We start from the raw sequence: 23,384 nt of genomic DNA, 5'->3' as shown, positions 1-23,384 counted from the left end.
TGGTTTGGCTACCATCTCCAAGCTGTCTCATTATGTATGTATAAATATTTAAAGTTCGCCAAAAAAAAATCTGAAATCTGAAACACTTCTGGTCCCAAGCATTTCAGATAAGGCATATTCAACCTTTATATCAATATGCTAGATATTCTCTGGGTAGAGTCTCACGCTCCTTTGAAGTCACTTGAGATAGTTTCAAACCTCCAATTCCATGATCTGTGGAAACGTAAACCCTTCTTCCAAGTGTTACATGAATTTATTGGGGCTTCTGTGGTTACCATTTCTCTACCCTTGAGCTCAGGTTTCTGCACATGCCGTGTCTCACCCTGCGCAACTTACCCCATTCACAAGACTTACAGGGAAATATCCTACAAGAAAACACTCATAACTAAAGCAGTTCCATAGAAGGTTGATTGGGAAGGATATCATAATGAGGTGCTGGATTTGGAGAGGTAAGGTTGAAGTAATAGAAATAACTAGAAAGGAGACTGTTGCTATTGGATGCTTCTTAAAAGCCTCCTGTTACACACCATCTCTCTGGTTCTTCTGACTTTTTTGCTGTTCTGTCTTTGTCTTCATACATTTATCTCTCAGGAGCCGAACAAATTCCTTTCCTTGTCTCCTAGAGAAAAATTTACTCACAATTGTTTGTTTCTTGGTTTTTCCTGATCCTAATGTCTACAGCACTTAACCTCTGCAGAAAGTAGCTTAGCACGATAATTAACCAAAGACATTTTGTTTTTCTTAGGTAAGTTCTTATTTTGTCTTGTCCATATGACTTTTGTGAAGGAAATGTTCTTATGTGAATGAAGCAGAAATGGTTTACTTGCAATAGCTGAGTTTTACATTCCCAAGTTAGGACTGCAGGGGGTGTCCTGAGGCTGGTGTGTGTACCCAGCTCTTCACAGTGATGGCCATATCAGTTGCCACATTCACTCTATGATACAGCTACCTCTGCAAAAGTAGGGCAGCATTTTCATAGGCAAGGGCATTTTTCTCTCGTTTCAAAGGAACATGTTTACTACTTACAACTTTATATGAAAAGTGGGTCTTTTCCTTTAGTTTAAGAAGTGACAAATGTAACCTCCAAAAGCACTGAAAAAGAAAGAAAGAAGTGACAATTGTGTTACTGGTTTTTGCAGTATTAGCAAAACCTGACATTTTTTATATAATAAATTACTGAATTTTTACTGCTGTACCTTCATAATAAAATTACATTTACTACACAATAATTTATAAATTGAAATACATGTTATCAAGTCAGAGGATAGCTTCTTAACATATTTTTCCAGAAATATTATCTGTAAAAGACCTTATTTCCAGAACAGGGCCATTAATCCAGAATATCTGAATAGTTGTCTTAGAAATGTTTCACGAGTTACAACAAAGAAACCAAAAGTAATTAAAAACATTTTATATCTTGGCAGGTGAACAGGGCCAAAATGGAACTGAAAAATTAAAATTAACCCAATGGTGGTTGAGATTTTGCTTTCCATTTCATCCTCAATCCATCCACTTTCTCTGAATACACCAGCTGACACACACCCAACCATTTTTGAAAGATAATATAGAAATAATTATTTTTGCAAACAATATGAGCTGAGTCCACAAAATGCCAGACTTACCATAGGCCTTACATGCTTATACTTTAGACATGTCTCCATATCTAAGAATTGTTTTACACTGTTGCTTAGCAACAATCTGGTCATTTAATTCAACAGCTATTTCTAAACTACAAAGCCTTTTGTGTAAAAGAAATCAAATAATCTGATTTTTTGTGTGTATAGAAAAAATGCATGGAAGGTCTTCTGTTTTTCATAAAGGGACTATAGTATTAAATCTGGAAAATAACACTCTGATTGAAATGTTTGTTATAATTTTTAAGTCTTTTTATTTAAAATATTGAAAATAATGAAGTCAAGTGTCCTTTGCTCTGCTTATTCAGTTGCTGGTTAATGTGACATCCAATTTATATCCTAAGTTAAATGTGTCTGGGAGCTAATCTTTTGAGGAAAGCCAGTTGAAAAGGTGGTCCTTTGGGTTTTGTTTGTTTTGTTTTGCCTAAAGAAGAAAAGATTAAGGAGATACTTAATATTTAAAACACATAAACATGTATTTAACCATTGTACTTATACATCTATTATAGAAACTTGCTACATTCTACCTGGTATTAGAGTTTTCTACATATTTTTTCTCTCATACTATTGATTGTACTATTTATAATCAGGTATCCTTTCTTATTTCAGTTTTCTATAATCTATTATTATCTTATATAAAACAGGCTCCTCATAAATATATATCAAGTTTAATATATTAATAATAGTTATAACAATAATAACAATGCCACTTTTGACCAGTTATCTATGTGTCATGCATTTTACTAATGATCTATTTTAACGGTAAGAACAATTATGGCTATTTTTTCTGTTTCTATGAAGGACAGAGAAGAAGGAAATCTTAAATTATAGCTACTGTAAAGGTTGGGAAACACTAAAATAGGTGACCAAGAACTTGCATTCTTCCACGTTGTGATAATAAGGTAAAGTTAAATGCTTATATTTTTGGATACTAATGGGTTTCAATAATTGTTTTTTACAAACTTAGATCTTAGGCCACATCAGGAATAATAATTTATATCATAGTGCAGTGGATATTTGTTGATTTGACCTGTGTCAAATTTTGTATCACTATTTTTGGTGTTTTCTTTTTAACCTAAGAAGTCTTCTCTCCATTCTCATTTTGTGTGGTTTCAGTGCAACAACCCCAGCCCCCAACTCGAGAAAGAGGAACATAAGCCAGGCCTTGTCTATGACAGTGGCCTTCCCTTTGGCTATGGCAACCAAGTTAGCACTGTATAGTACATGCCCCCACAAAGGAAACCATTGGTAGCACTATTGTAACTGGGGAAAAAGGTGTGATCCTTTTATTGGGATTGCTAAGCTGATTAAACTAAAGTCTAGAGCTACTTTCCGTCACTTTCTTCAGCAATGTCTTTCTGAAAATGAATCTAGGGCAGAAAAAACATTGCCAAGGCAAACATCACAGAATAATTGTTGCAGTTTTGAAAGGAAAATAAAAACATGGGAAATAATTCACTATGCCTAAAGGAAAAAATTAAGCTAAAAACTGAGTGACACAAGGAACTACTTTTCCTTTTGTTGCTAAGCAGATAGCTCCAGGTTAAAGGTTAAATCTCTCCACAGGTAACTGCTCTGTGTTTGCCCTATCTTATGTAAAGTACCAATTTACTGAGGAAGAGAGGAATATATAATTGACTATTCCCCGGCCTGTTCCCTTTCTATTGCACTTGTGGATTACCATACATTCCCTCCTTCCCCTCCAGCCCACTTTTCCCCTTTAAATATTGACGTTCTCAAATTCATCTTTGGAGAAAGTCACAGACCACAGACTGTTTCTGTGATTTTGTGTTCTTTTCTTCCAGGCATGTCTTTAACCTTGGCAAAATAAACTTCTAAATTGATTGAGTCACAGACCACAGACTGTTTCTGTGATTTTGTGTTCTTTTCTTCCAGGGATGTCTTTAACCTTGGCAAAATAAACTTCTAAATTGATTGATTCCTGTCTCAGATGCTTTTTGGTTTACACTGTCAATATTCACCAATAGATGTTAAAATCATTGAGTGAAAGTTTGAGCAGAAAAATGATATTAACATAGTCTCAAAGTGTCTCCCTGTAGTTATTTATTAACTACAAAGGGGAAAATATTAATTTTACAATGGAAAAACCTGGTAGAGAAACCTTAACCAAGTAATCAAGGTTAATATTGACAGAAATAATATATATTGGCACTGTGTTCCCCCAATAATACGTACTTAGAGGGGAAAAATAATTACTTCTGTAATTTGTGCTAAAAGGGCAAAACCTCAATCTAATCGTAAAGAAATATCAGACAAAGTCAAATTGAGGCACATCTACAGAATAATGGACCAGTACTTATAAAAAGTACCAAGATAATGAAAGGTGAGAAAAGATTGTGGAATTGTCACAAATAGAAAGAGACTAAAAAGACATAATATTAAATGTAATGTGGCAGCTTTGATTGGATCTTAGAAAAGAAAAAAAGACTTTCAGGAAAAAAACTACCTGATGAAATGCAAATAAAATCTGTAGTTTAATAGTAGTATAGTAACAATGTTAATTTCCTGGTTTTAAAATTACGGCTATCTAAATTTTTAACAGTAGAGAAAACTGAGGAAAGAATATATGTGAACTCTTTGTAATATATTCCTGATATGGTTTGGCTGTGTCCCCACCCAAATCTCACCTTGAATTGTAATAATCCCCACATGTCAAAGGTGGGGCCAGTTGGAGATAATTGAAACATGGGGGCAGATTCCCCCATGTTGTTCTCCTGGTAGTGAATAAATCTCATGAGATCTGATGGTTTTATAAATGGGAGTTCCCTTGCACACACTCTTTTGTCTGCCACCGTGTAAGACGTGACCTTGCCCCTCTTTTGTCTTCCAACTTGATTGTGAGGCCTCCTTAGACATGTGGAACTGTAAGTCCATTAAACCTCTTTTTCTTTATAAACCACCCAGTCTCGGGTATGTTCTTATTAGCAATGTGAGAACAGACTAATAATTCTCAACATTCCTGTAACTTCTAAATGTATTTTAAAATAAAAAGTTAAAGAAACTGAGTCAAGAGATTAACAAAAATAGACTCCTGGTAATTCTACCTACCTCTGTCCAGCCATATTTGAACAGAAACCTACCACTATACTTTTCAGGTATGTGGGTCAAAAATTATTTAATCATTTTATTTGGGTTTCTTCTCACTTCCATGCAAAAGTGATATGACTAATATATATTTCTTTTTTCCTCTGGTGAATTTACTATGGCCTGTGTAGAAAATACCTCATTACCAATGAGGTGCTTCACATAAGGGAATTTTCCAGATAATTCTATACTCAAGGCAATAATTTTTTCAGTTTAATGATCTTGCATGCAGCCTTTTCTATAATGTACTTTTCACTTTCCTGGCTTTGCTGTGGAGTACACAGAAGATGATTTTTTATTCATTCAATGACTGAGTCATCACCCTGAACATAAATCATCTTGTATAATAATAGCATGTGATGGCATCATGATTGATTGAGGTGTGGAAATGTATGTTTCTATTCTATATTAATTGGCCTCTGCTAAGATTTTTTGTCTATATTCATAATTTTTGTGAATCTTTCTCAGCTTATATGGTTTTATACACATTTTTCTGCTCTTAACTATATTTAGCAGTTCTTCCCCCTGTAGAACTTGCTGCTACGTATCTGCCTTAGAGAACACAATATTAATAAAATCACATCTAAAATAATAGTCGTGCTCTGGATGAAGATCTCTCATGTAATCAAAGTTCCTGTATTTTGTGCTATTGATTTTGGCTAAATAGATTGGTTGGTTTCCATTTCTTCATACTAATAAGTATGGACTGTGATCTAGAAGGGTGAATTTCGTGAATATATGACCTTGGAATATGAGAGTATGGCTGTATTAGAAATTAAAGTTTGTAGTTTATATTATTATTAACATTTTTTTCGCATTTGGTTTCTCAATAAGTCATCACTATCCTGTTCATTGTGATAACTTTTCCAAAATGACCTATGGAAAATGAACAAGAACTAAATGTAATTAGTTCTTGTAATGAACTAATGTAATGTAACAAGAACTAAAAGTAATTCTCTTGGGCAGATTAAATGTTTCTCCATGTGCTAGGGACTGTGATTACTTTGATTACTTCTTCCCGCTTACAGAACTATTCATGATATGTCTGTTATGACAGGTCTTTTGTCCTTGCTGATGTGATTTTAGAGGCTTTTCTTTTTCTTTCTTTTTTTGGCATAAATTTGTCCATTCCCTACAGCCAACTTAAATGCCTATCCCTTTATATCTCGATCTCCTTCGAAATTTGTCCCTTGCACATGTACTGAACTTGTAATTAATCTGAGCTGATTGCACTTTTCTTCACTGCCCATATGCATCTATTATTATCCATTCTTCTTTTTTTTTTCCTTCTTTCAAGTCAGCACCAGCTATACTGTGCTGTCATTTCCTTGGCTTGGAATCAATTCTCTTTTGCTGCCAAGTGCCATAGATCCTATAAAGTACTTCTGTTGCAGTAGTAATTTTGTTACCTAATATAAATGAACAGCAAAGCTTCAGAGCCGTTACTATAAATAGCATAGAGCTTCTCAAAAGTCTCCCACTGATTGTTCATCAGACTGATTTAATCTCTACTAATAGTTTTAATTCATAAATTGACATTTTAGCAATTCATTCTGGATTTTTTCCCACCATAGTGCACATTAATTTATCTTATTGTATGTAGAGAAATAGTTCTTCATTGTTTGTTTGTTCATTTTCAAATATTTATATGTAAATATGTCTAATCTCAAAGAGAAAAAAAAAAAGGAATTAAAAAGAAAAACTGGGATTTCCCATGATTTCTTATCCTTGTGAACTATTTGCCCCTCAACCTTTTGAACAGAGTATAATTTGGAGGGCCTCTTTTGGTACATTTTGTCAATTAGGATAATCAGTTGGTAAGCAAATATAGGGACCATTGACTATGCTTAGGGTGTGGTGTTTAGCAAAAGGGAAATGATGCACTGATGTAATGGAGACAATCCTGGGCTGGGAGCCAGAGAGGTGAGTTTTAGTTCCAACTATGCCAATATATTTATGTGTACTCTTGTGAGTTTACTGTGGCCTGTCTAGGAAATCCTATCTTCCGAACATGGCAAGGTATGTATGACTATGTGAACTTAAGTTGCTTTCATCTCTAATAGTTTATGAGTCTAGAATACTGTGTTCCTTTAGAAATTCACAATTTGAGATGGAGACTGATGAGTTCTGTTGTCTGCAATTCCTATGAGAATTTGAAGTAAAAGAACCATGTCTTATCTTGTGTATGGTTTCAACTTCAAGCATAGTCTGAAACAGGTTCCAGTTTCTTCCCTCTAACATGCAAATGACAGATGGCATTCATATTGAAGACAAATGCTCATAAGTCTACATGATATTATGAACTGTTCCATGATGATAACTTTCACCTTTTTTTCTGTCATATTAAAATCCAATGATACTATTGAGTCTGCTTTTATAAATGTATTAAAACATCTTTTTCAGATATTAAAACACAATATGTCTTTCACATATTTAAAGTGTAAAATTTAGTAAGTGTTGACATATGTATATTGCTAAAGAATTATCACCACAATCAGGATAATGAACACATCTATCAACTCTAATTATTTCTCTGTGCTTCTTTATAATCTGTCTCATCTGCTCCTCCATCATCTTTCTTCATCAATAAGCAAATACTGATCTTGCTTCTCCCATTAAAGATTATTTTGTATCTTCTAGAAGTTTAAACAAATTGAATCAGTAAACAAGAAGATATTAACACTATGGCAGGGATTGGTCTGGCTTTTTAAGCTGCATAATTGTTTTTATATTCATCCGCCTTTTGTGAGTTCATAACTTTTTAAGAAAATAGACTTTGTTTTTATAGCGGTTTTAGGTTCACAGCAGTATTCAGCAGAAGTTACAACAATGTTCCATATCCCCATCTGCCCTGACATATACATAGCCTCACCTATTATTAAGATCACCCATCAGACTGGTACACTTATTACAACTGGTGAACCTACATTGACAAGTCATTATTACCCTAGGCGCATAGTCTACTCTAAAGGTCACTCTTGGTGTTATATATTTTATGGCTATGTATCAATTTATGTTGACATGTATTCATTATTATGATACAGAGTAGTTTCACTGCCCTGAAAACCCTCTCTGTTCTATGTATCCTTCCGTTCCCACTAACTCCTGGTAACTGATGTTCTTTTTACTGTCTCCATAGCTTGCCTTCTATAGAATGTCATCTAGACAGAATCAGACAGTATGTAGTCTTTCCATATTGTCTTCTTTCACTTAGTAATAGGGACTTAAATTTATGCCATGTCTTTTCATGGCTTGGTATTTTATTTCTTTTTAGCACTAAATAATATACCATGGTCTAGATGTAATATTTTGTTTATCAATTTACCTACTGAAGGACATTTTGTTTGCTTCCAGGTTTTGGCAACTATGAAATAAAGCAGCTATAAATAGTTGTGTGTAGATTTTTGTGTGAATAGGTTTTCAACTCTTTTGGGTAAATACCAAAGAGTGATTGCTGGATGGTTTGGTAAAAGTATGTTTAGTTTTGTAAGAAAAAACCAAATCATCTTCCAAAGTGTATTTTGGAACCATTTTGCTTTCCCACCAGAAATAAATGAGTTATGACTGCTCCACATCCTCACCAGCATTTGATAGTGTCAGCGTTCTGGATTTTTGCCATTTTGATAGGCATGTTGTGGTATTTAATTGTTGTTCTAATTTGCATTTTCTGATCATATATGATGTGAAGCATCCTTTCATATGCTTATTTTCCATCTGCATATGTTCTTTAGTGAAGTTTCTGTTAAGGGCTTTGGGCCATTTTTTAACCTGGTTTTCTGTTTTCTTATTTTTCAGTTTTAAGAATTCTTCATATATGTTAGATAACAGTCCTTTATCAGATATGTCTTTTGCAAACACATTCTTCCTATCCGTGGCACATCTTTTCATTCTCTCAAAAATGTCTTGCAGAGAAGAAATTTTTAATACTAAGAAAGTGCAGTTTATCACCTTTTTCCTTTTATGGATTATAACTTTGGTGTTGTATCAAAAAGGTCATCACCAAACACATGGTCATTTAGATTTTCACCAATGATATCTTCTAGGAGTTTTTGCCTTTTATATTTAGTTCTGTGATCTATTTAATTGTTTTATGTATAGATTCATTTTTTTGTATATGTATATCCAGTTGTTTATCAAAAAGGTTATATTTTCTCCATTGTGATGCATTTGCTCTTTTGTGAAAGATCAGTTGACTATTTGCATAAGTCTATTTCTGTTTACTTCCATATTTGGTGTTGGAATCTTCAATATGCTCCAATTAAATAGAATTTTAAATGAAAGTGTTCTTTAAAATGTAATATAATATGTGATATAATTTGGATATTTATCCCCACCCAAATCTCATGGTGAAATGCAACCTCCACTGTTGGAGGTGGGGCTTGGTGAAAGGTGTTTGAATATTGGGGGCAGATCCCTCAGGAATGGCTTGGACCATGCTCTTGGTGATAAGTGAGTTCTTACTCTGAGTGCACATGAGATCTAGTGGTTTAAATTTGTGTGGCACCTCCCACCCCACTGTTTCTCTCTTTCTCCTGCTTTTGCCATGTGATGTTTCCGCTCCCCTTTCACCTTGTGCCATGACTGGAAGCTTCCTGAAGCCTCCCCAAAAGCAGATGCTACTATACTTCCTGTATAGCCTTCAGAACCATGAGCCAATTAAACTTTTTTCTTATAAATTACATAGTCTCAGGTAGTTCCTTATAGAAATGCAAGGATTGTCTGGTATAATACATAGTCCTTGAATATGTAGTATAATATAACACCTTTACATTATATAATAGAAGTTAATTTAATCTAAGTGTTTTCTAATACCTATATCAAATCTGACCATTAAGGCGATAGTAAATTGGAGGGGTGTGACAAAGAAAGTAGTAATTTTTTGATACATTGAATACATTGAAAATAAGTGAATAAAAACACAATAGTTTACTAAGTAGTAGGAAGATATGGCACAGAACTTATGACAAATACTAGAAACCCAACAGTATCTCTTCATTACCTCATTCTTTAGTATTTGGGCTTCCAGGTTCTAGCTGGCCATATGGTTGTCATATACAGGCTACCTTCCCAGCTTTCTCTGTAATTGATGTAGCTGTGTGATTAAGTGCTGGCCAATAATCAGTTTGGAATTCTATAACAAATTATCGTAGACTGGAAGGCTTAAACAACAGAAAAGTATGCTTCATGTTCTAGGTTCTGGGAAGTCCAAGATCAAGGCACCCACATATCCAGTGTTTGGTGAGATCAACTGTGCAAACCACACTGAGTTTAGTTTGCAGAAATGCTTGGAAATAAGAGGTGATTTAGTTTTGTTCCAGCTATGAACGTGAAAATCTCTGGATTTTTGTTTTATGTGTGATTAAAAGACATTGCAGGACTTGAGCAGAGAAGTGTCATGATCTGACTGATGTTTTGAAAAGATGGCTCAGAATGCCATTTAAAATCAATTACAGAGGGGAGCATGAGTGGAAACATGGTAAACCATTAGAAGATGGTTATAGTAGTGCTATTTAAAGATCATATTGGCTGCAGTTGGGTGGTCAAGGTAGAGGTGGTCAGAAATAAGATTTGTGATATATTTTATATAGAGGTTGATAAAATTTGCTAATTGAGATCTAGTTTTAGGATATAATCAAAAGAGAAGAATGGAGGCTTACTTCTAGTTTTCTTACCAAACCTACTTAGTGAATGATACCATCATTTTCTGATATGGAAAATTCAGGGTCAGGAGATTCCATGGGTAATCAAGAATGTTGTCTGGAACATGTTAAGTTTGAAATGCCTCACTGGCAGCCAAGTAGAGTTGTCCAGTAGGGGTGTAGATTTGTGCAAAAGATTGGGACTGGAGACTTAGATGTTGGAGTTATCAGCGTTATGGATGGTATTTACACTTATCCCATATACTTTCTCATCTCTGACGTTTGTTAAATGTTTTCGCTTTCTGAGTAGTTATTCCTTATGTTGTTTTGTGCATTTTGACTGATTGTATATGTTGCTCTTATTAGTGGTCTATTTTGGTTCACATACTTTGGTAATTCAGTCTTACAATGTTGTGGTAACACCATCTGGAGTCCCTGACTTTGCAGTGCTGTGATGTGTCACAGATATGTTGTGTCTGGAGCAGAGGAGAATTCATTGTGGTATCTCTTTGGAAACATTGCACACAAGATATATGATTAGGCACTAATTGGATTAACTATGTAGGGAATGCACTTCTCTTATACTGGCTAACTGTAAGGACCATGAATTGAAAAAAACATTAAAGTTCATTTCTCTGGTTGCTCTGCAGTCAACATAATTGTAGCAGCCTGCTTTTTAAATAACCGGATGACCTTGAAGTCAAACTATGTCCAATAAGAGAAGGTAGTGGAAATAGAATTAGAAGTCAATACTCTTAAATCTCAAAGTATTTTGGTCACATCTCCCTTTAGCACCTATATTTTGTCTATATGATTGTTTTGTGGGATATATTTTATTGTCTTTACTAACTTTTGAACTCTGTTTAAGTTATACTATCGCTTTGTTTTTTTAAAATCCAGTATGCCTATAACAATGATTTATGTAAAATAGATGTAAGAAAATGTTTCTTTCCATCTCAAATCAATTTATCAGTGATATTTGCTTTTGTATTTGTTGGTATTATCAGATAATTTCTTAAGGCTACTGAACAATCTAAATCTAAATAAGATGATACCATCTTTTGCAAAGTAATAGGATCAAATGAAAGACGTAAAATCTTGATACCAATATTAGGAAGACTTAAACATGAATTTATAATGCCATAACTTTAAAGGATTTTAAAAGTGAGTTCCAGAATAATTGAGAATATAATAAGTGTTTTACTCCTGTAACATTAGCTATTGCTTTTTAACTGACTTATCAATAAATGTTTTTCCTCCATTTTGTTTATTTTTGAGTTCCTTGATATTAAATTCAAAATAAATACTTTTAAAATCCTTGCTCCTTACATAATAAATTCAATAATAAATAATAAAATTATTAACCAAATAAAGATTTTTGTTTATATTACATAAGATCCAGTCCAAACTGCAGAAATTTGAACAGCAAAAGAAATACAGCATTATTAGATTGTAACTCACAGTATAAAATAAATATATGAGTTCATATTGACAAAAATGAATGATTAATAAATTCCTAAGTGGGGAAGAGAAGACAAATCTTCTATGGTGAAGAACTGCAAATTAATTATATAGATATTTCAGTCTTAAGGGGGGAAAACAACTCCCTACTCATTAAGTATAGGCTGCACATGGGAGGCTTAATACCAAAGACTAAGGTATGAGAAAAGGAGGAAAAGAGTAACTTACAGTGGAAGCACCTAACAAGCCTCAGCCATGAGATCAAGGTTAACATGAATAGCCATAAATCATGTTGATAGCATATTTTCTTGTTATGATATAATTAAAAATGGTATGTTAGCACTGTGGTATTCTCTGCTAAAACCCACAACACCAGTAAAATCACAAGAAAAATGTCAGACAAATTCTGATAGAAGTGCATCTTACAATGCAACTAACCAAAACTCCCTGAACTTATCAAGGTAATCAGAAATAAGGAATATCTGAGAAACTATCACAGCCAACAGGAGCCTAAACTGACAAATTATTATTAACTAAAGTCCATAGATTATTCAGGTTTTCTTAGATTTTCCATTCCAGGATTCTATACAGGTTATCACAATTGATTTAATTGTCACATATATATTGAGGATTGTGATATTTTCCTGTTGGACAAGGCCTTTTATCATTACATAATGTTCCTCTTTGTCTTTTTAAGCTGCTGTTTCTTTATAGCTTGTTTTGTCTGATATAAGAATAGCTATTCCTGCTTGCTTTTTTTGGTGTCCATTTGCATGGAATGTCTTTTTCTATCCCTTTACCTTAAGTTTATGTGAGTCCTTATGTGTTAGGTGAGTCTTTTGAAGGCAGCAGATAATTGGTTGGTGAATTCTTATCCATTCTTCAATTCTGTGTCTTTTAAGTGGAGCATTTAGGCCATTTACATTCAATGTTCGTATTTAGATATGAGGTACTACTGTCCCACTCAATGTGCTATTTTTTGCTCGAATACCTTGGTTTTTTAAAAAAATTGTTTATTGTATTTCAGTTGTAGAAGTCTATGAGATTCACGCTTTAAAGAGATTCTGTTGTGATGCGTTTCCAGAGTTTGTTTTGGGATTTGGAGCTCCTTTTAGCAGTTCTTGTAGTGCTGGTTTGGTAGTGTCAAATTCTCTCAGAATTTTTTTGTCTAAAAAAGACTGTATCTTTTCTTCATTTATAAAGCTTAGTTTTACTGACTACTAAATTTCTGGCTGATAATTGTTTTGTTTAAGGAGGCTGAAGGTATGGTTCATATTCCTTCTAGTTTGTGGCATTTCTGCTGAGATATCTGCTGTTAATCTTACAGGTTTTCCTTCATACAGTACCTGGTGCTTTTGCCTCATGGCTCTTAAGTTTCTTTCCTTCATCTTGACTTTAGATAACCTGATGACGATGTGCCTAGGTGATTGTCTTTTTACAATAAATTTCCCAGGTGTTCTTTGACCTTCTTATATTTGGATATCTAGATCTCTAGAAAGGCTGGGGAAGTTTTCCTCAATTCTTCCCCCAAATATGTTTTCCAGGCTTTTAGATTTCTCTTCTTCCTCAGAGTGGGAGAAAATCTTCACAACCTACACATTTGACAAAGGATTAATACCCAGAATCTACAATGAACTCAAACAAATTAACAAGAAAGAAAACAAACAATCCCATCAAAAAGTGAGCTAAGGGCATGAATAGACACTTCTCAAAAGAAGATATACAAATGACAAATGAGCATATGAAAAATGCTCAACATCACTAATGATCAGGGGAATGCAAATCAAAAGCACAATGTGATACCACCTTACTCCTGCAAGAATGGCCACAATCGAAAACAAAAAATAATAGATGTTTGTGTGGTTATGGTGAAACAGGAACACTTCTACAATGCTGGTGGTAATGTAATAGTATAACTGATACAGGAGATGTAAATTATTTAGGCAGAGAGTGAGGGTAAAAAAGTCCTCAGTGGAATTTCCCTTTTAACAAAAAAAAAGTAGTGCCAGAATCATTTATTTTCTATCAAAGAGAAGTCTGAAAAATCGAGTTGCAAACATAGATAAGCAAGCTGGAAGCTTGCCCGGGTGAATACCAGCAACCATGCTAACAGAAAAGAGCTACCTGATGGCCAGGCATGTATGATATGGAGGTCCCATCTTCCTTCTTTTTTTTTTTTTTTTTTTTTTTTTCCCCCCCCGTTCAGTAAAGGAACAGGCAGCATCGTGCTTCTCAGGCAGAAAAGTCATCTGCATAATAAAAAATTAGGGTGGATATGGCCAGCTTTTTGCATCCTATGCGAATGACATGCCTGGTTTGACCAATCTTTTGTACCCTATGTAAATCAGACACTGCCTCCTCAAGCATTTATTTATAAAACCTTCTGCATTTCATCATGGAATTGGCAACCCATTTCTCCAGTACTTCTCTCTCTACAACAGAGAGAGCTCTTCTCTTTCTTTTGCCTATTAAACTTCCGCTCTGAACCTCACTCTTTGTGTGTCTGCATCCTAGTTTTCCATGATCATGAGACAATGAATCTTGGGCATTTACTCCAGACACTTCACAACCACTAGGGAAAACTGTGTGGAGATTCCTTAAAGAACTAAAAGTAGATCTACCATTTGATCCAGCAATCCCACCACTGGGTATCTACCCAGAGGAAAGGAAGTCATTATATGGAAAAGATACTTGCACATGTATGTTTAAAGCATCACAATTTGCTATTGCAAAAATATGGAACCAGCCCAAATGCCTATCAGTCAATGAGTGGATAAAAAATTGTGTGATACACACACACACACACACACACACACACACACACACACACACACAATAGAATACTACTCTGCCATAAAAAGGAATGAATTAATGGCATTTGCAACAACCTGGACGGAACTGGAGACTATTATTTGAAGTGAAGTAACTCAGGAATGGAAAACCAAACATCCCATGTTCTCCCTCATAACTGGGAACTAAGCTATGAGAATGCAAAAACATAAGAATTATACAATGTGCTTTGGCAACTCCGGGGAAGGGGTGGGAGGGAGGTGAAGGACGAAAACTACAAATTGGGTTCAGTGTATACTGTTTGGGTGATGGGAGCACCAAAATCACATAAATCACCACTGAAAAACCTAATCATGTAACCAAATACTACTTGTTCCCCAAAAACCTATGGAAATAAAAATTCTTTAAAAAACATAAATTAAATGTCCGACATGCCAAAAGGACTATGTTTGGCATTGGAGGAAACATTAATTATGTTATTTAGCCTAATAGTGAGTTTCTGTAGAGGTCAATTTAAAATCTAATGGATGTTCTACTAAAATGGTAAATAAGGTATCTGTCCTCATGATTAGAAGTTATTGCTTGATTTCATATGCTGTGGTTATTCTCCTCCTAAAGAGTTTGTTAAAACCTACTTACACACACACACAGACACACACAAACACACATGCCACGCGTTTATAAATGAAAGCAATCATGGTTAAAATGGACATTTTGATCTTTAAGAATTTTATACATCTGTTATCTGATTGTATTATTAGGCCTGAGAATTTCTACATGTCCCAAAGACTGGAAATCTTCAGGTTAGGCTTTGATGGCTCTTTTAAGTCTTAGGTTAGCAAGTGGGACTTGTCATAGCTTTTGACTTTGATTTTTCAGCAGCCTTATATGTTTCTTAAAGTTTGCATTTCTGGTTTTGCAGTTGACTTTTTTACTATGAAGCCTGGGGAGTTTGTTTTGAATTTCGACTTTTATAAGAGCTGGGGAAATAGGCTTATGAACATGCCAGTTTACCCTGCCTTATGAAGGCTTTGTTTATAGGCTTGTGGCAGTTTGTATTTAGGTGAGTGATTTTTATGCAGGCAAGGGGATCTTTTTACATGTGTAGAACTACAGCAGCAGCCTTAACAAATGCAGGCGGACAATGCTGCAATACTGCCCTTAGCAATCTGGCACCACAGAAACAAGGATTCAGTTATGGAGAAGAGAGTGGATCAGTTTTATATTGCTGTGTAACATATTTCCACAAGCTTAATAGCAAAAAAAAAAAAAAAACAAATTTACTGTCTTACAGTTTCTGTGGGTCAGCAGTCATGGCACAGATTGGCTGGATTTTCTGTTCAGTTCTCACACAGCTGAAATAAAACTGTTAGGAGTCAAAGTGTTATCTGGGGCTGTATTCTTATCTTCAACTTGAGGACCTCTTGAAATTTATTTAGTTTGTTGGCAGAATTCATTTTCTTGTAGCTGTAGAACTCCTGACAAATTCCATTTTCTCCTAGGCCAGCAGAAGAGCATGTCTCTCATACTTCACCTTATATTTTAAAATGAATGTTATTGTGTATATTTGAGATTTACAACATTATATTATGAAATATGTAGAGAAAGTAAGATGGTTACTATAGTAAAGTGGATTAACATATCTATCATCTCATATAACTACTGTTTTTAAATGATGAGAGAAGTTAAAATCTATTTAACAAAAATCTCCAATGAAATAATTTTATTAACTTTAGTCCTCATTTTATTAGTCCTCATTTTATACATTAGATCTGTAGATTTGTTCATCCTACATACCTGCTATTTTGTTTTCTTTTAAAATTTGCATGTCTCATGCCCAGCCCGTGATAAAAACTGTTTCATTTTCTATCTACTTCTGTATCTCCATATATTTGAGCTCATATATATATGGCACATATAAGTGAGATTATGTGATATTTTTCTTTCTCTGTCCGGCTTACTTCACTTAGTATAATGTCCTCCAAGTACATTCATGTTGTGACAAATGGCATAATCTCTTTCTTTTTAAAGGCTGTATAATATCCTGTTACACACAGACCCACTCAGACACACATATGCGTACACACACACACCATTTTCTTTATTGATCTGTCAATGGGCATTTAGATTATTTCTATATCTAGGCTATTGTGAATAATGTGATGAACATGAGAATGCAGGTAGCTTTACAAGATAGCAATTTCATCATCTTTTAGAAGACAAGACATCATATGGTGATTTTATTTTTATTTTATTTTTTTAGAAGCCTCTATACTGTTGTTCATAATGGCTATTCCACACTTCATCTTATTTTATTGTATTTACTTGCATATTTATCTATTTAATTGTAGTAAGAACATTTAGCATGAGATCTACCTACACAACAAATTTTTAAGTGCACAATGCAATATCATTAATTATAAGCAAAATGTCAAACAACTTATCTCTAGAAATGATTCATCTTGCATATCTTAAACTGTATACCTGTGAAATAGCAATTCCTCATTTTCCCTTTCCCTAACTCCTGGAAAAAAACATTCTACTCTCTGTTTCTGAGAGTATGACTATTTTAGATACTTAATATGCATTGAACCTTGCAGTATTTGTCCTTCTGTGACTGACTTATTTCACTTAGCATAATGATCTCCAAGTTTCATTCATGTTGTTGCATGCTGTTGGGAAAAGGGGATATCCACAATGGAAAGAATGAAATTGAACGTTTTTCTTACACAGTACCCCAAAACTAATTCAAAGTCAATTAAAGACTTAATGTAAAACCTGAAACTATAAATCTCTTGGAAGAAAACTTTGGGAAAAATTTTATGGCATTGTTATTGGCAATGATTTAGATATGAATCCCAAAGCACAAGCAATAAAATAAAATTAGACAAGTGGGAATATATCAAACTAAAAAGCTTCTAACAGTAAAGTAAATACTCAGTAGAGTAAAAAGACAGCCTATGCAATGGATACAATATTGGAAAACCATATATCTATATCTGATAAGGGATTAATATCCAAAATATATAAGGCTCTCCTATAACTCAACAGCAAGAACAAAACAACCAAACAAAAAGCCCACACAACTAAACTAAAAAATAAACAAAGGGCTTCAATAGACAATTCTCCAAAGACATACAAATTACCAACAGATATATGAATAAATGTTCAACATCACTAATTACCAGTATGATTCAAACCACAATGAAATATTACTTTGCAACTATTGAAATGGCTATTAGTCAAAATCAAAAGATAACAAGTGTTGGTGAGGATGTGGAGAAATTGGAACCCTTGTATACTATTCATCGGAATATAAAAATGGTACAGCCACTATTAAAAACACTATGGTGGCTTCTCAAAATATTATAAAAAAGAATTGCCATATGCTCCAGCCATCTCACTTCTGGTTATGTTGAAGTCAGGATCTTAAAGAGATATTAGTACTCTCCTGTTCATTGAACTATTATTTACTATTGTCAAGATAAAAAATCTAAGTGTCTATTGATAGATAAATGGATACAGAAAACGTGCCATAAACATACCATAAAATATTATTCTTTTTTTTTTTTTTTTGAGGCAGAGTCTCTTTCAGCCGCCCAGGCTGGAGTACAGTGGCACAATCTCGGTTCACTGCAACCACCATCTCTCGAGTTCAAGCGATTCTCCTGTCTCAGCCTCCTGAGTAGCTGAGATTACAGGCACCTATCATTATGCCTGGCTAAGTTTTATATATATATATATATTAGTGGAGATGGGTTTCACCATGTTGGCCAGGCTGATCTTGAACTCCTCACCTCAGGTGATCTGCCCACCTTGGCCTCCCAAAGTGTTGGGATTACAGGCATGAGCCAGAGTGCCTGGCCTATTCATTCTTTAAAAAGGAAATTGTAGCACTTCATCTTATTTTAATTATTTACCTGATTAGGTCACACTTACCTAGGATAATTTTCCTAATTTAAGCCAATTGAATAAAGATTTTAATTACCTCTGCAAAATCTTTTATAGCAACACATATGTTAGTGTTCGAATAACTGGGAGAAGGTGTGTACACCAGGGCCTAGAAATCTGAGGTGGAGGCGGTCTTAGAATCCTGCCTACCTCGGGATTTCTTTAAAAGGTTTTTAGGCATTAAGATGATAAATTATTTTTCACCTGCTTAAATTGTCTTTCTGAGCCAAATTTACACACTAAGGCTTAGGCTTTTATTCACAAAGATAATTTCCTTCCAGATGGCACCAGAGAGCCATTTTAGATTAAAATTTAATTTTAGATTGATAGCCATTGTGACTGGTGTGAGATGGTGTCTCATTGTGGTTTTGATTTGCATTTTTTTGATGATTTATGATGATAAGTATTTTTTCATGTTTGCTGGCCACTTGTATATCTCCTTTTGAGAAGTGTTCGCGTCCTTTGCCAACATTTTAATGGGGTTATTTGGTTTTTGTTTGGTGGTTTGTTTAAGTGCCTTTCAGATTCTGAATATTAGACCTCTGTCTAATATTGCACAGATTGCAAATATTTACTGCCATTCTGTAAGATTGTCTATTTACTTTTGATAAGTGTTTTGCTGTGCAGAAGCTCTTTAGTTTAATTAGTTCCCACTTACAAATTTTTGTTTCTGTTGCAATTGTTTTGGGGGACTGAGCCAAAAATTCCTTGCCAAGGTTGATGTTGAGAAGGGTATTTCCTAGGTTTTTTTCTTGGATTTTTTTTTTTTTTTTTTTTTTTTTTTGAGGCAGAGTCTCGCTCTGTTTGCGATCTCGGCTCACTGCAAGCTCTGCCTCCTGGGCTCATGCCATTCTCCTGCCTCAGCCCCCTGAGTAGCTGGGACTACAGGCGCCCGCCACCACGCCCGGCTAATTTTTTTTTGTATTTTTAGTAGAGACAGGGTTTCACCGTGTTAGCCAGGATAGTCTCCATCTCCTGACCTCGTGATCCGCCCGTCTCGGCCTCCCAAAGTGCTGGGATTATAGGCATGAGCCACCGCGCCTGGCCTCTTCTTGGATTTTTATACTTTGAGGCCTTACATTTATATATTTAATTTGTATATGGTGAAAGGTAGGGGTCCAGTTTCATTATTCTGCATATGGTTAGCTAGTTATCCCAGCATCACTTAATGACTAAGGAGTCCTTTCCCCACTGCTTGTATTTGTCAGCCATGTTGAAGATCAGATGGTTGCAGGTGCACGACTTTATTTCTGAATTTTTGATTCTGTTCCATTGATCTATGTGTCTGTTGTACTAGTAAGATGCTGTTTTTGTCACTGTAGCCTTATAGTACAGTGAGAAGTTGGGTAGTCTGATGCCTCTGGCTTTGTTCATTTTGCTTAGAATTGCTTTGGCTATTCAGGTTCTTTTTTGGTGCCATATGCATTTTAGAATAGTTTTTTTTTTTTTTTTTTTTTTCTAACTCTGTAAAAAATAACTTTGGTAGTTTGAGAGTAATAGTGTTAAATTTGTAAATTGCTTTTGGCAGTATGGTCATTTTAACAATATTGATTCTTCTAATCCATAAGCATGGAATGATTTTCCATTTATTTGTGTTGTCCCTGATTTCTTTCAGCAGTGTTTTGTGGTTCTCATTGCAGAGATCTTTCATCTTTGTGAGCTGTATTCCTTGGTATTTTATTTTCTTTGTGGCTATTTTAAATGGGACTGCATTCCTGATTTGGCTCTCAGCTTGAGCATTATGAGTGTAAAAATGCTACTAATTTTTGTACATTTATTCTGTAACCTGAAACTTTGCCGAAGTTATTTCTCAGTTCTCGGAGACTTTTGGTGGTGTCTTTCGGATTTTCAAGGCACAGAATCATATCATCTGTGAGGAGAGATACTTTAACTCATTTTCCTATTTAGAAACCTTTTATCTCTTTTGCTTGCCTGATAACTCTGTCTAGCCCTTCCAGTATTATGTTAAATAAGAGTGGTAAGAGTGGGAATTCTTGTCTTCTTCTATCTCTCAAAGGAAGTGCTTCTAGTTTTTGCCCATTCAATATGACATAGCTGTGGGTTTGTCATAGATGGCTCTAATTATTTTGAAATATGTTCCTCTGATTTAGTTTCTTGTTTTTTATCATGAGGAGCTATTGAATTTTATCAAAAGTTTTTTCTCTGTCTATTGTGGTGATCATGTGGTTTTTGGTTTTAATTCTGTTTATGTAGTGAATCACATTTATTGATCTGTGTGTGTTGAACCAACTTTGCATCCCAGTAATGAAACCTACTTGAACATGGTGATTTAACTTTTTGATGTGCTGTTGAATTAAATTTGCTAGTATTTTGTTCAGGAGTTTTGCACCTATGTTTATCAGGGATATTGGCCTGTAGTTTTCTTTTTTCACTGTGTCTTAGCCACGTTTTAGTATCAGGGTGATGTGGGTTCACAGAATGAATTAGGGAGGAGTCCCTCCTCTTCAATTGTTTGAAATAGTTTTAGTGGAAATGGTACCAGCTCTTCTTCATATGTCAGGTAGAATTCAGCTGTGAGTCCATCTAGTTTGAGACTTTTTTTAATTGGTAGGTTTTTCTTATTACTGATTCAATTTCAGAACTCAACATTGGTCTGTTCATTGTTTCTGCATTTACATGTTCATCACAGCACTATTTATAATAGCAAAGATATGGAATCAAGCTAGGTGCCTATCAATGGTGGATTGGATGAAGAAAATGTGGTACATATACACCATGGAATACTATGCAACCATAAAAAACAGTGAAGTCATATCTTTTGTAGCAATGTGAATGCAGCTGGAATTATTAATGAATTAATTATTATTATTACTATATAATAATCATTATTATCATTATTAGTGAATTAATGCGGGAACAGAAAACCAAATACTGCATGTTCTCACTTATAAGTGAGCTAAACATTATGTACTCATGGACATGAAGATGACAACAATAGACACTGGAAAACACTAGAGTGGAGAGAGAGAGGAAATGGGGCAAGTGTTGAAAAATGAACTGTACAGATACTAAGGTCTGTACTTGAGTGACAAGATTATTCATACCCCCCCCCAAAAAAAGGAAAAAATAAATGTTAACATTACACTTGTCAATGGATATTCAGTCTTAGATGACATTCTGAGGTTGATGTTTCACTATTACAGACTGAATATTTGTGTCTTCCTCAAGATCATATGTTGAAATCCTAACCTCCAGTGTTACTAAGTTTTGAGAGGGGGACCTTGGAAGAAACAATTAGGGGTAAATGAAGTCATAAGGATGAGACTTTGTTCCCTAAGGATTAATGACCTTGCAAGAAGAGATACCCAATAACTCACTTCCTCTCTCTGTGCAAATGAACCAAGAAAAGACTCATGTGAGGATGCAGAAAGAAGGGACTCAGCAACAAGATGGCCATATACAAGCTAGAGAAAGAGTCCTTGCCAGAAACCAAATCAGCTAAACCTTGATCTTGAACTTCTAGCCTCCAGGGATATGAGAAAATAAATTTCTGCTGTTTAATCAAAAAGAAAAAAGTAGTATTTATTAAACTAATATGGGAATATAAAATGATGTACCATGTCTGTTGCAAAACAGAATTTTATTTATCAAGCTAAGCAATTTAGAGAAAAACATTATACCTTCATTCATTTAAAAAACTAATAATGAAAATAAAAATTATACCTTTTTAGGAAAAAAGAAAAGAAAAGAAAATGTAGTACGTATAGGTCATGGAATACTATGCAGCCAGAAAAAAATGAAGTAATGTTCTTTGCAGCAACATGGACACAGCTAGAGGTTATAAATCTAAGTGAATCAATGCAGGAACAGGAAACCAAATGCTGCGTGTTCTCACTTTTAAGTGGGAGATAAATACTGAACACACAGGGACATAAACATGGCAACAATAGACACCGTAGACTACTAGAAAGGGGAGGGAAGAAGATAGGCGTGGCTTAAAAGCCTAACTATTGGGTACTGTGTTCACTACCTTGTGTAGAGGATCCATACCCCAAACCTCAGCATTACACAAACTACCCATGTAACAATCCTGCACCTTTACCCCTTGTACCCTATGTATCTTTTTTTTCCTTTTTGTTTTTGAGACAGGTTCTCACTCTGTCACACAGGTTGGAGCACTGTGGCGTAATCATAGCTCGCTGCAATCTCAAACTCCTGGGCTCAAGTGATCCTCCCACCTTAGCTCCTGAGTAGCTGGGACTACAGGCATATACCAATGTGCCTGGCTAATTTTTTTTACTTTTTTGTAGAGATGAGGGTCTTACTTTGTTGCCCAGGCTGGTCTCTAACTCCTGGGCCCAAAGTGATACTCTTACCTCAGTTTGCCAGAGTACTAGGATTACAGGTGTGATCCACTCTGCCTGGCTATGCCATGTCTAAAATTAAAGTTGAAAATGTTTAAAAACGACAAAATAGTTCATGCCAGGTATAAAGGGCTAAATAAGCTTCCTCAAAGTCAACTTCAACTCACCCTCTCAAATTGTATCTGGAAGTGTTAATTAGAAATTTCCAAATGTAGCTTTACATATCCGAGCCGTAATGGGCCATCTCACTCACAAAGGAGGAGTAGGTATTATTAGTAAAAAATAAAAAGAAAGGAATAATCCATCTTTTGGAGTTGTGATAATGAAAAAAAACACAATGACATCATTTTAAGTCCCAAAGCTTAGACACTGGTAGGTCTGATGCAAACAAAATGGCAGAGGAGCCAGAAGCTTACCAGAGACAATCAGAGAAAAAGAGAGCAAATAAAAGCCCATCTATGATGTAGACAATTCTAGAG

At 34.8% G+C, this 23,384-nt stretch overlaps 1 long non-coding RNA gene across 1 annotated transcript in view; it reads right to left on the bottom strand.

The window, feature by feature from the left end:
• Positions 1–392: 392 nt before the first annotated feature.
• LOC111543718 overlaps positions 393–23,384 on the bottom strand; it is a 31,796-nt gene continuing 8,804 nt past the window's right edge. Inside the window, exon 3 of the long non-coding RNA XR_002731940.1 lies at positions 393–1,092. This is a non-coding gene — a long non-coding RNA (uncharacterized LOC111543718). The remainder of the gene's footprint in view (positions 1,093–23,384) is intronic.

This window comes from Piliocolobus tephrosceles, chromosome 10, assembly GCF_002776525.5.
Source record: "Piliocolobus tephrosceles isolate RC106 chromosome 10, ASM277652v3, whole genome shotgun sequence".
NCBI lineage: Eukaryota > Metazoa > Chordata > Mammalia > Primates > Cercopithecidae > Piliocolobus > Piliocolobus tephrosceles.
Note: the sequence above shows the minus strand (reverse complement) of the source record. Positions and strands in the feature narration are given on the sequence as shown.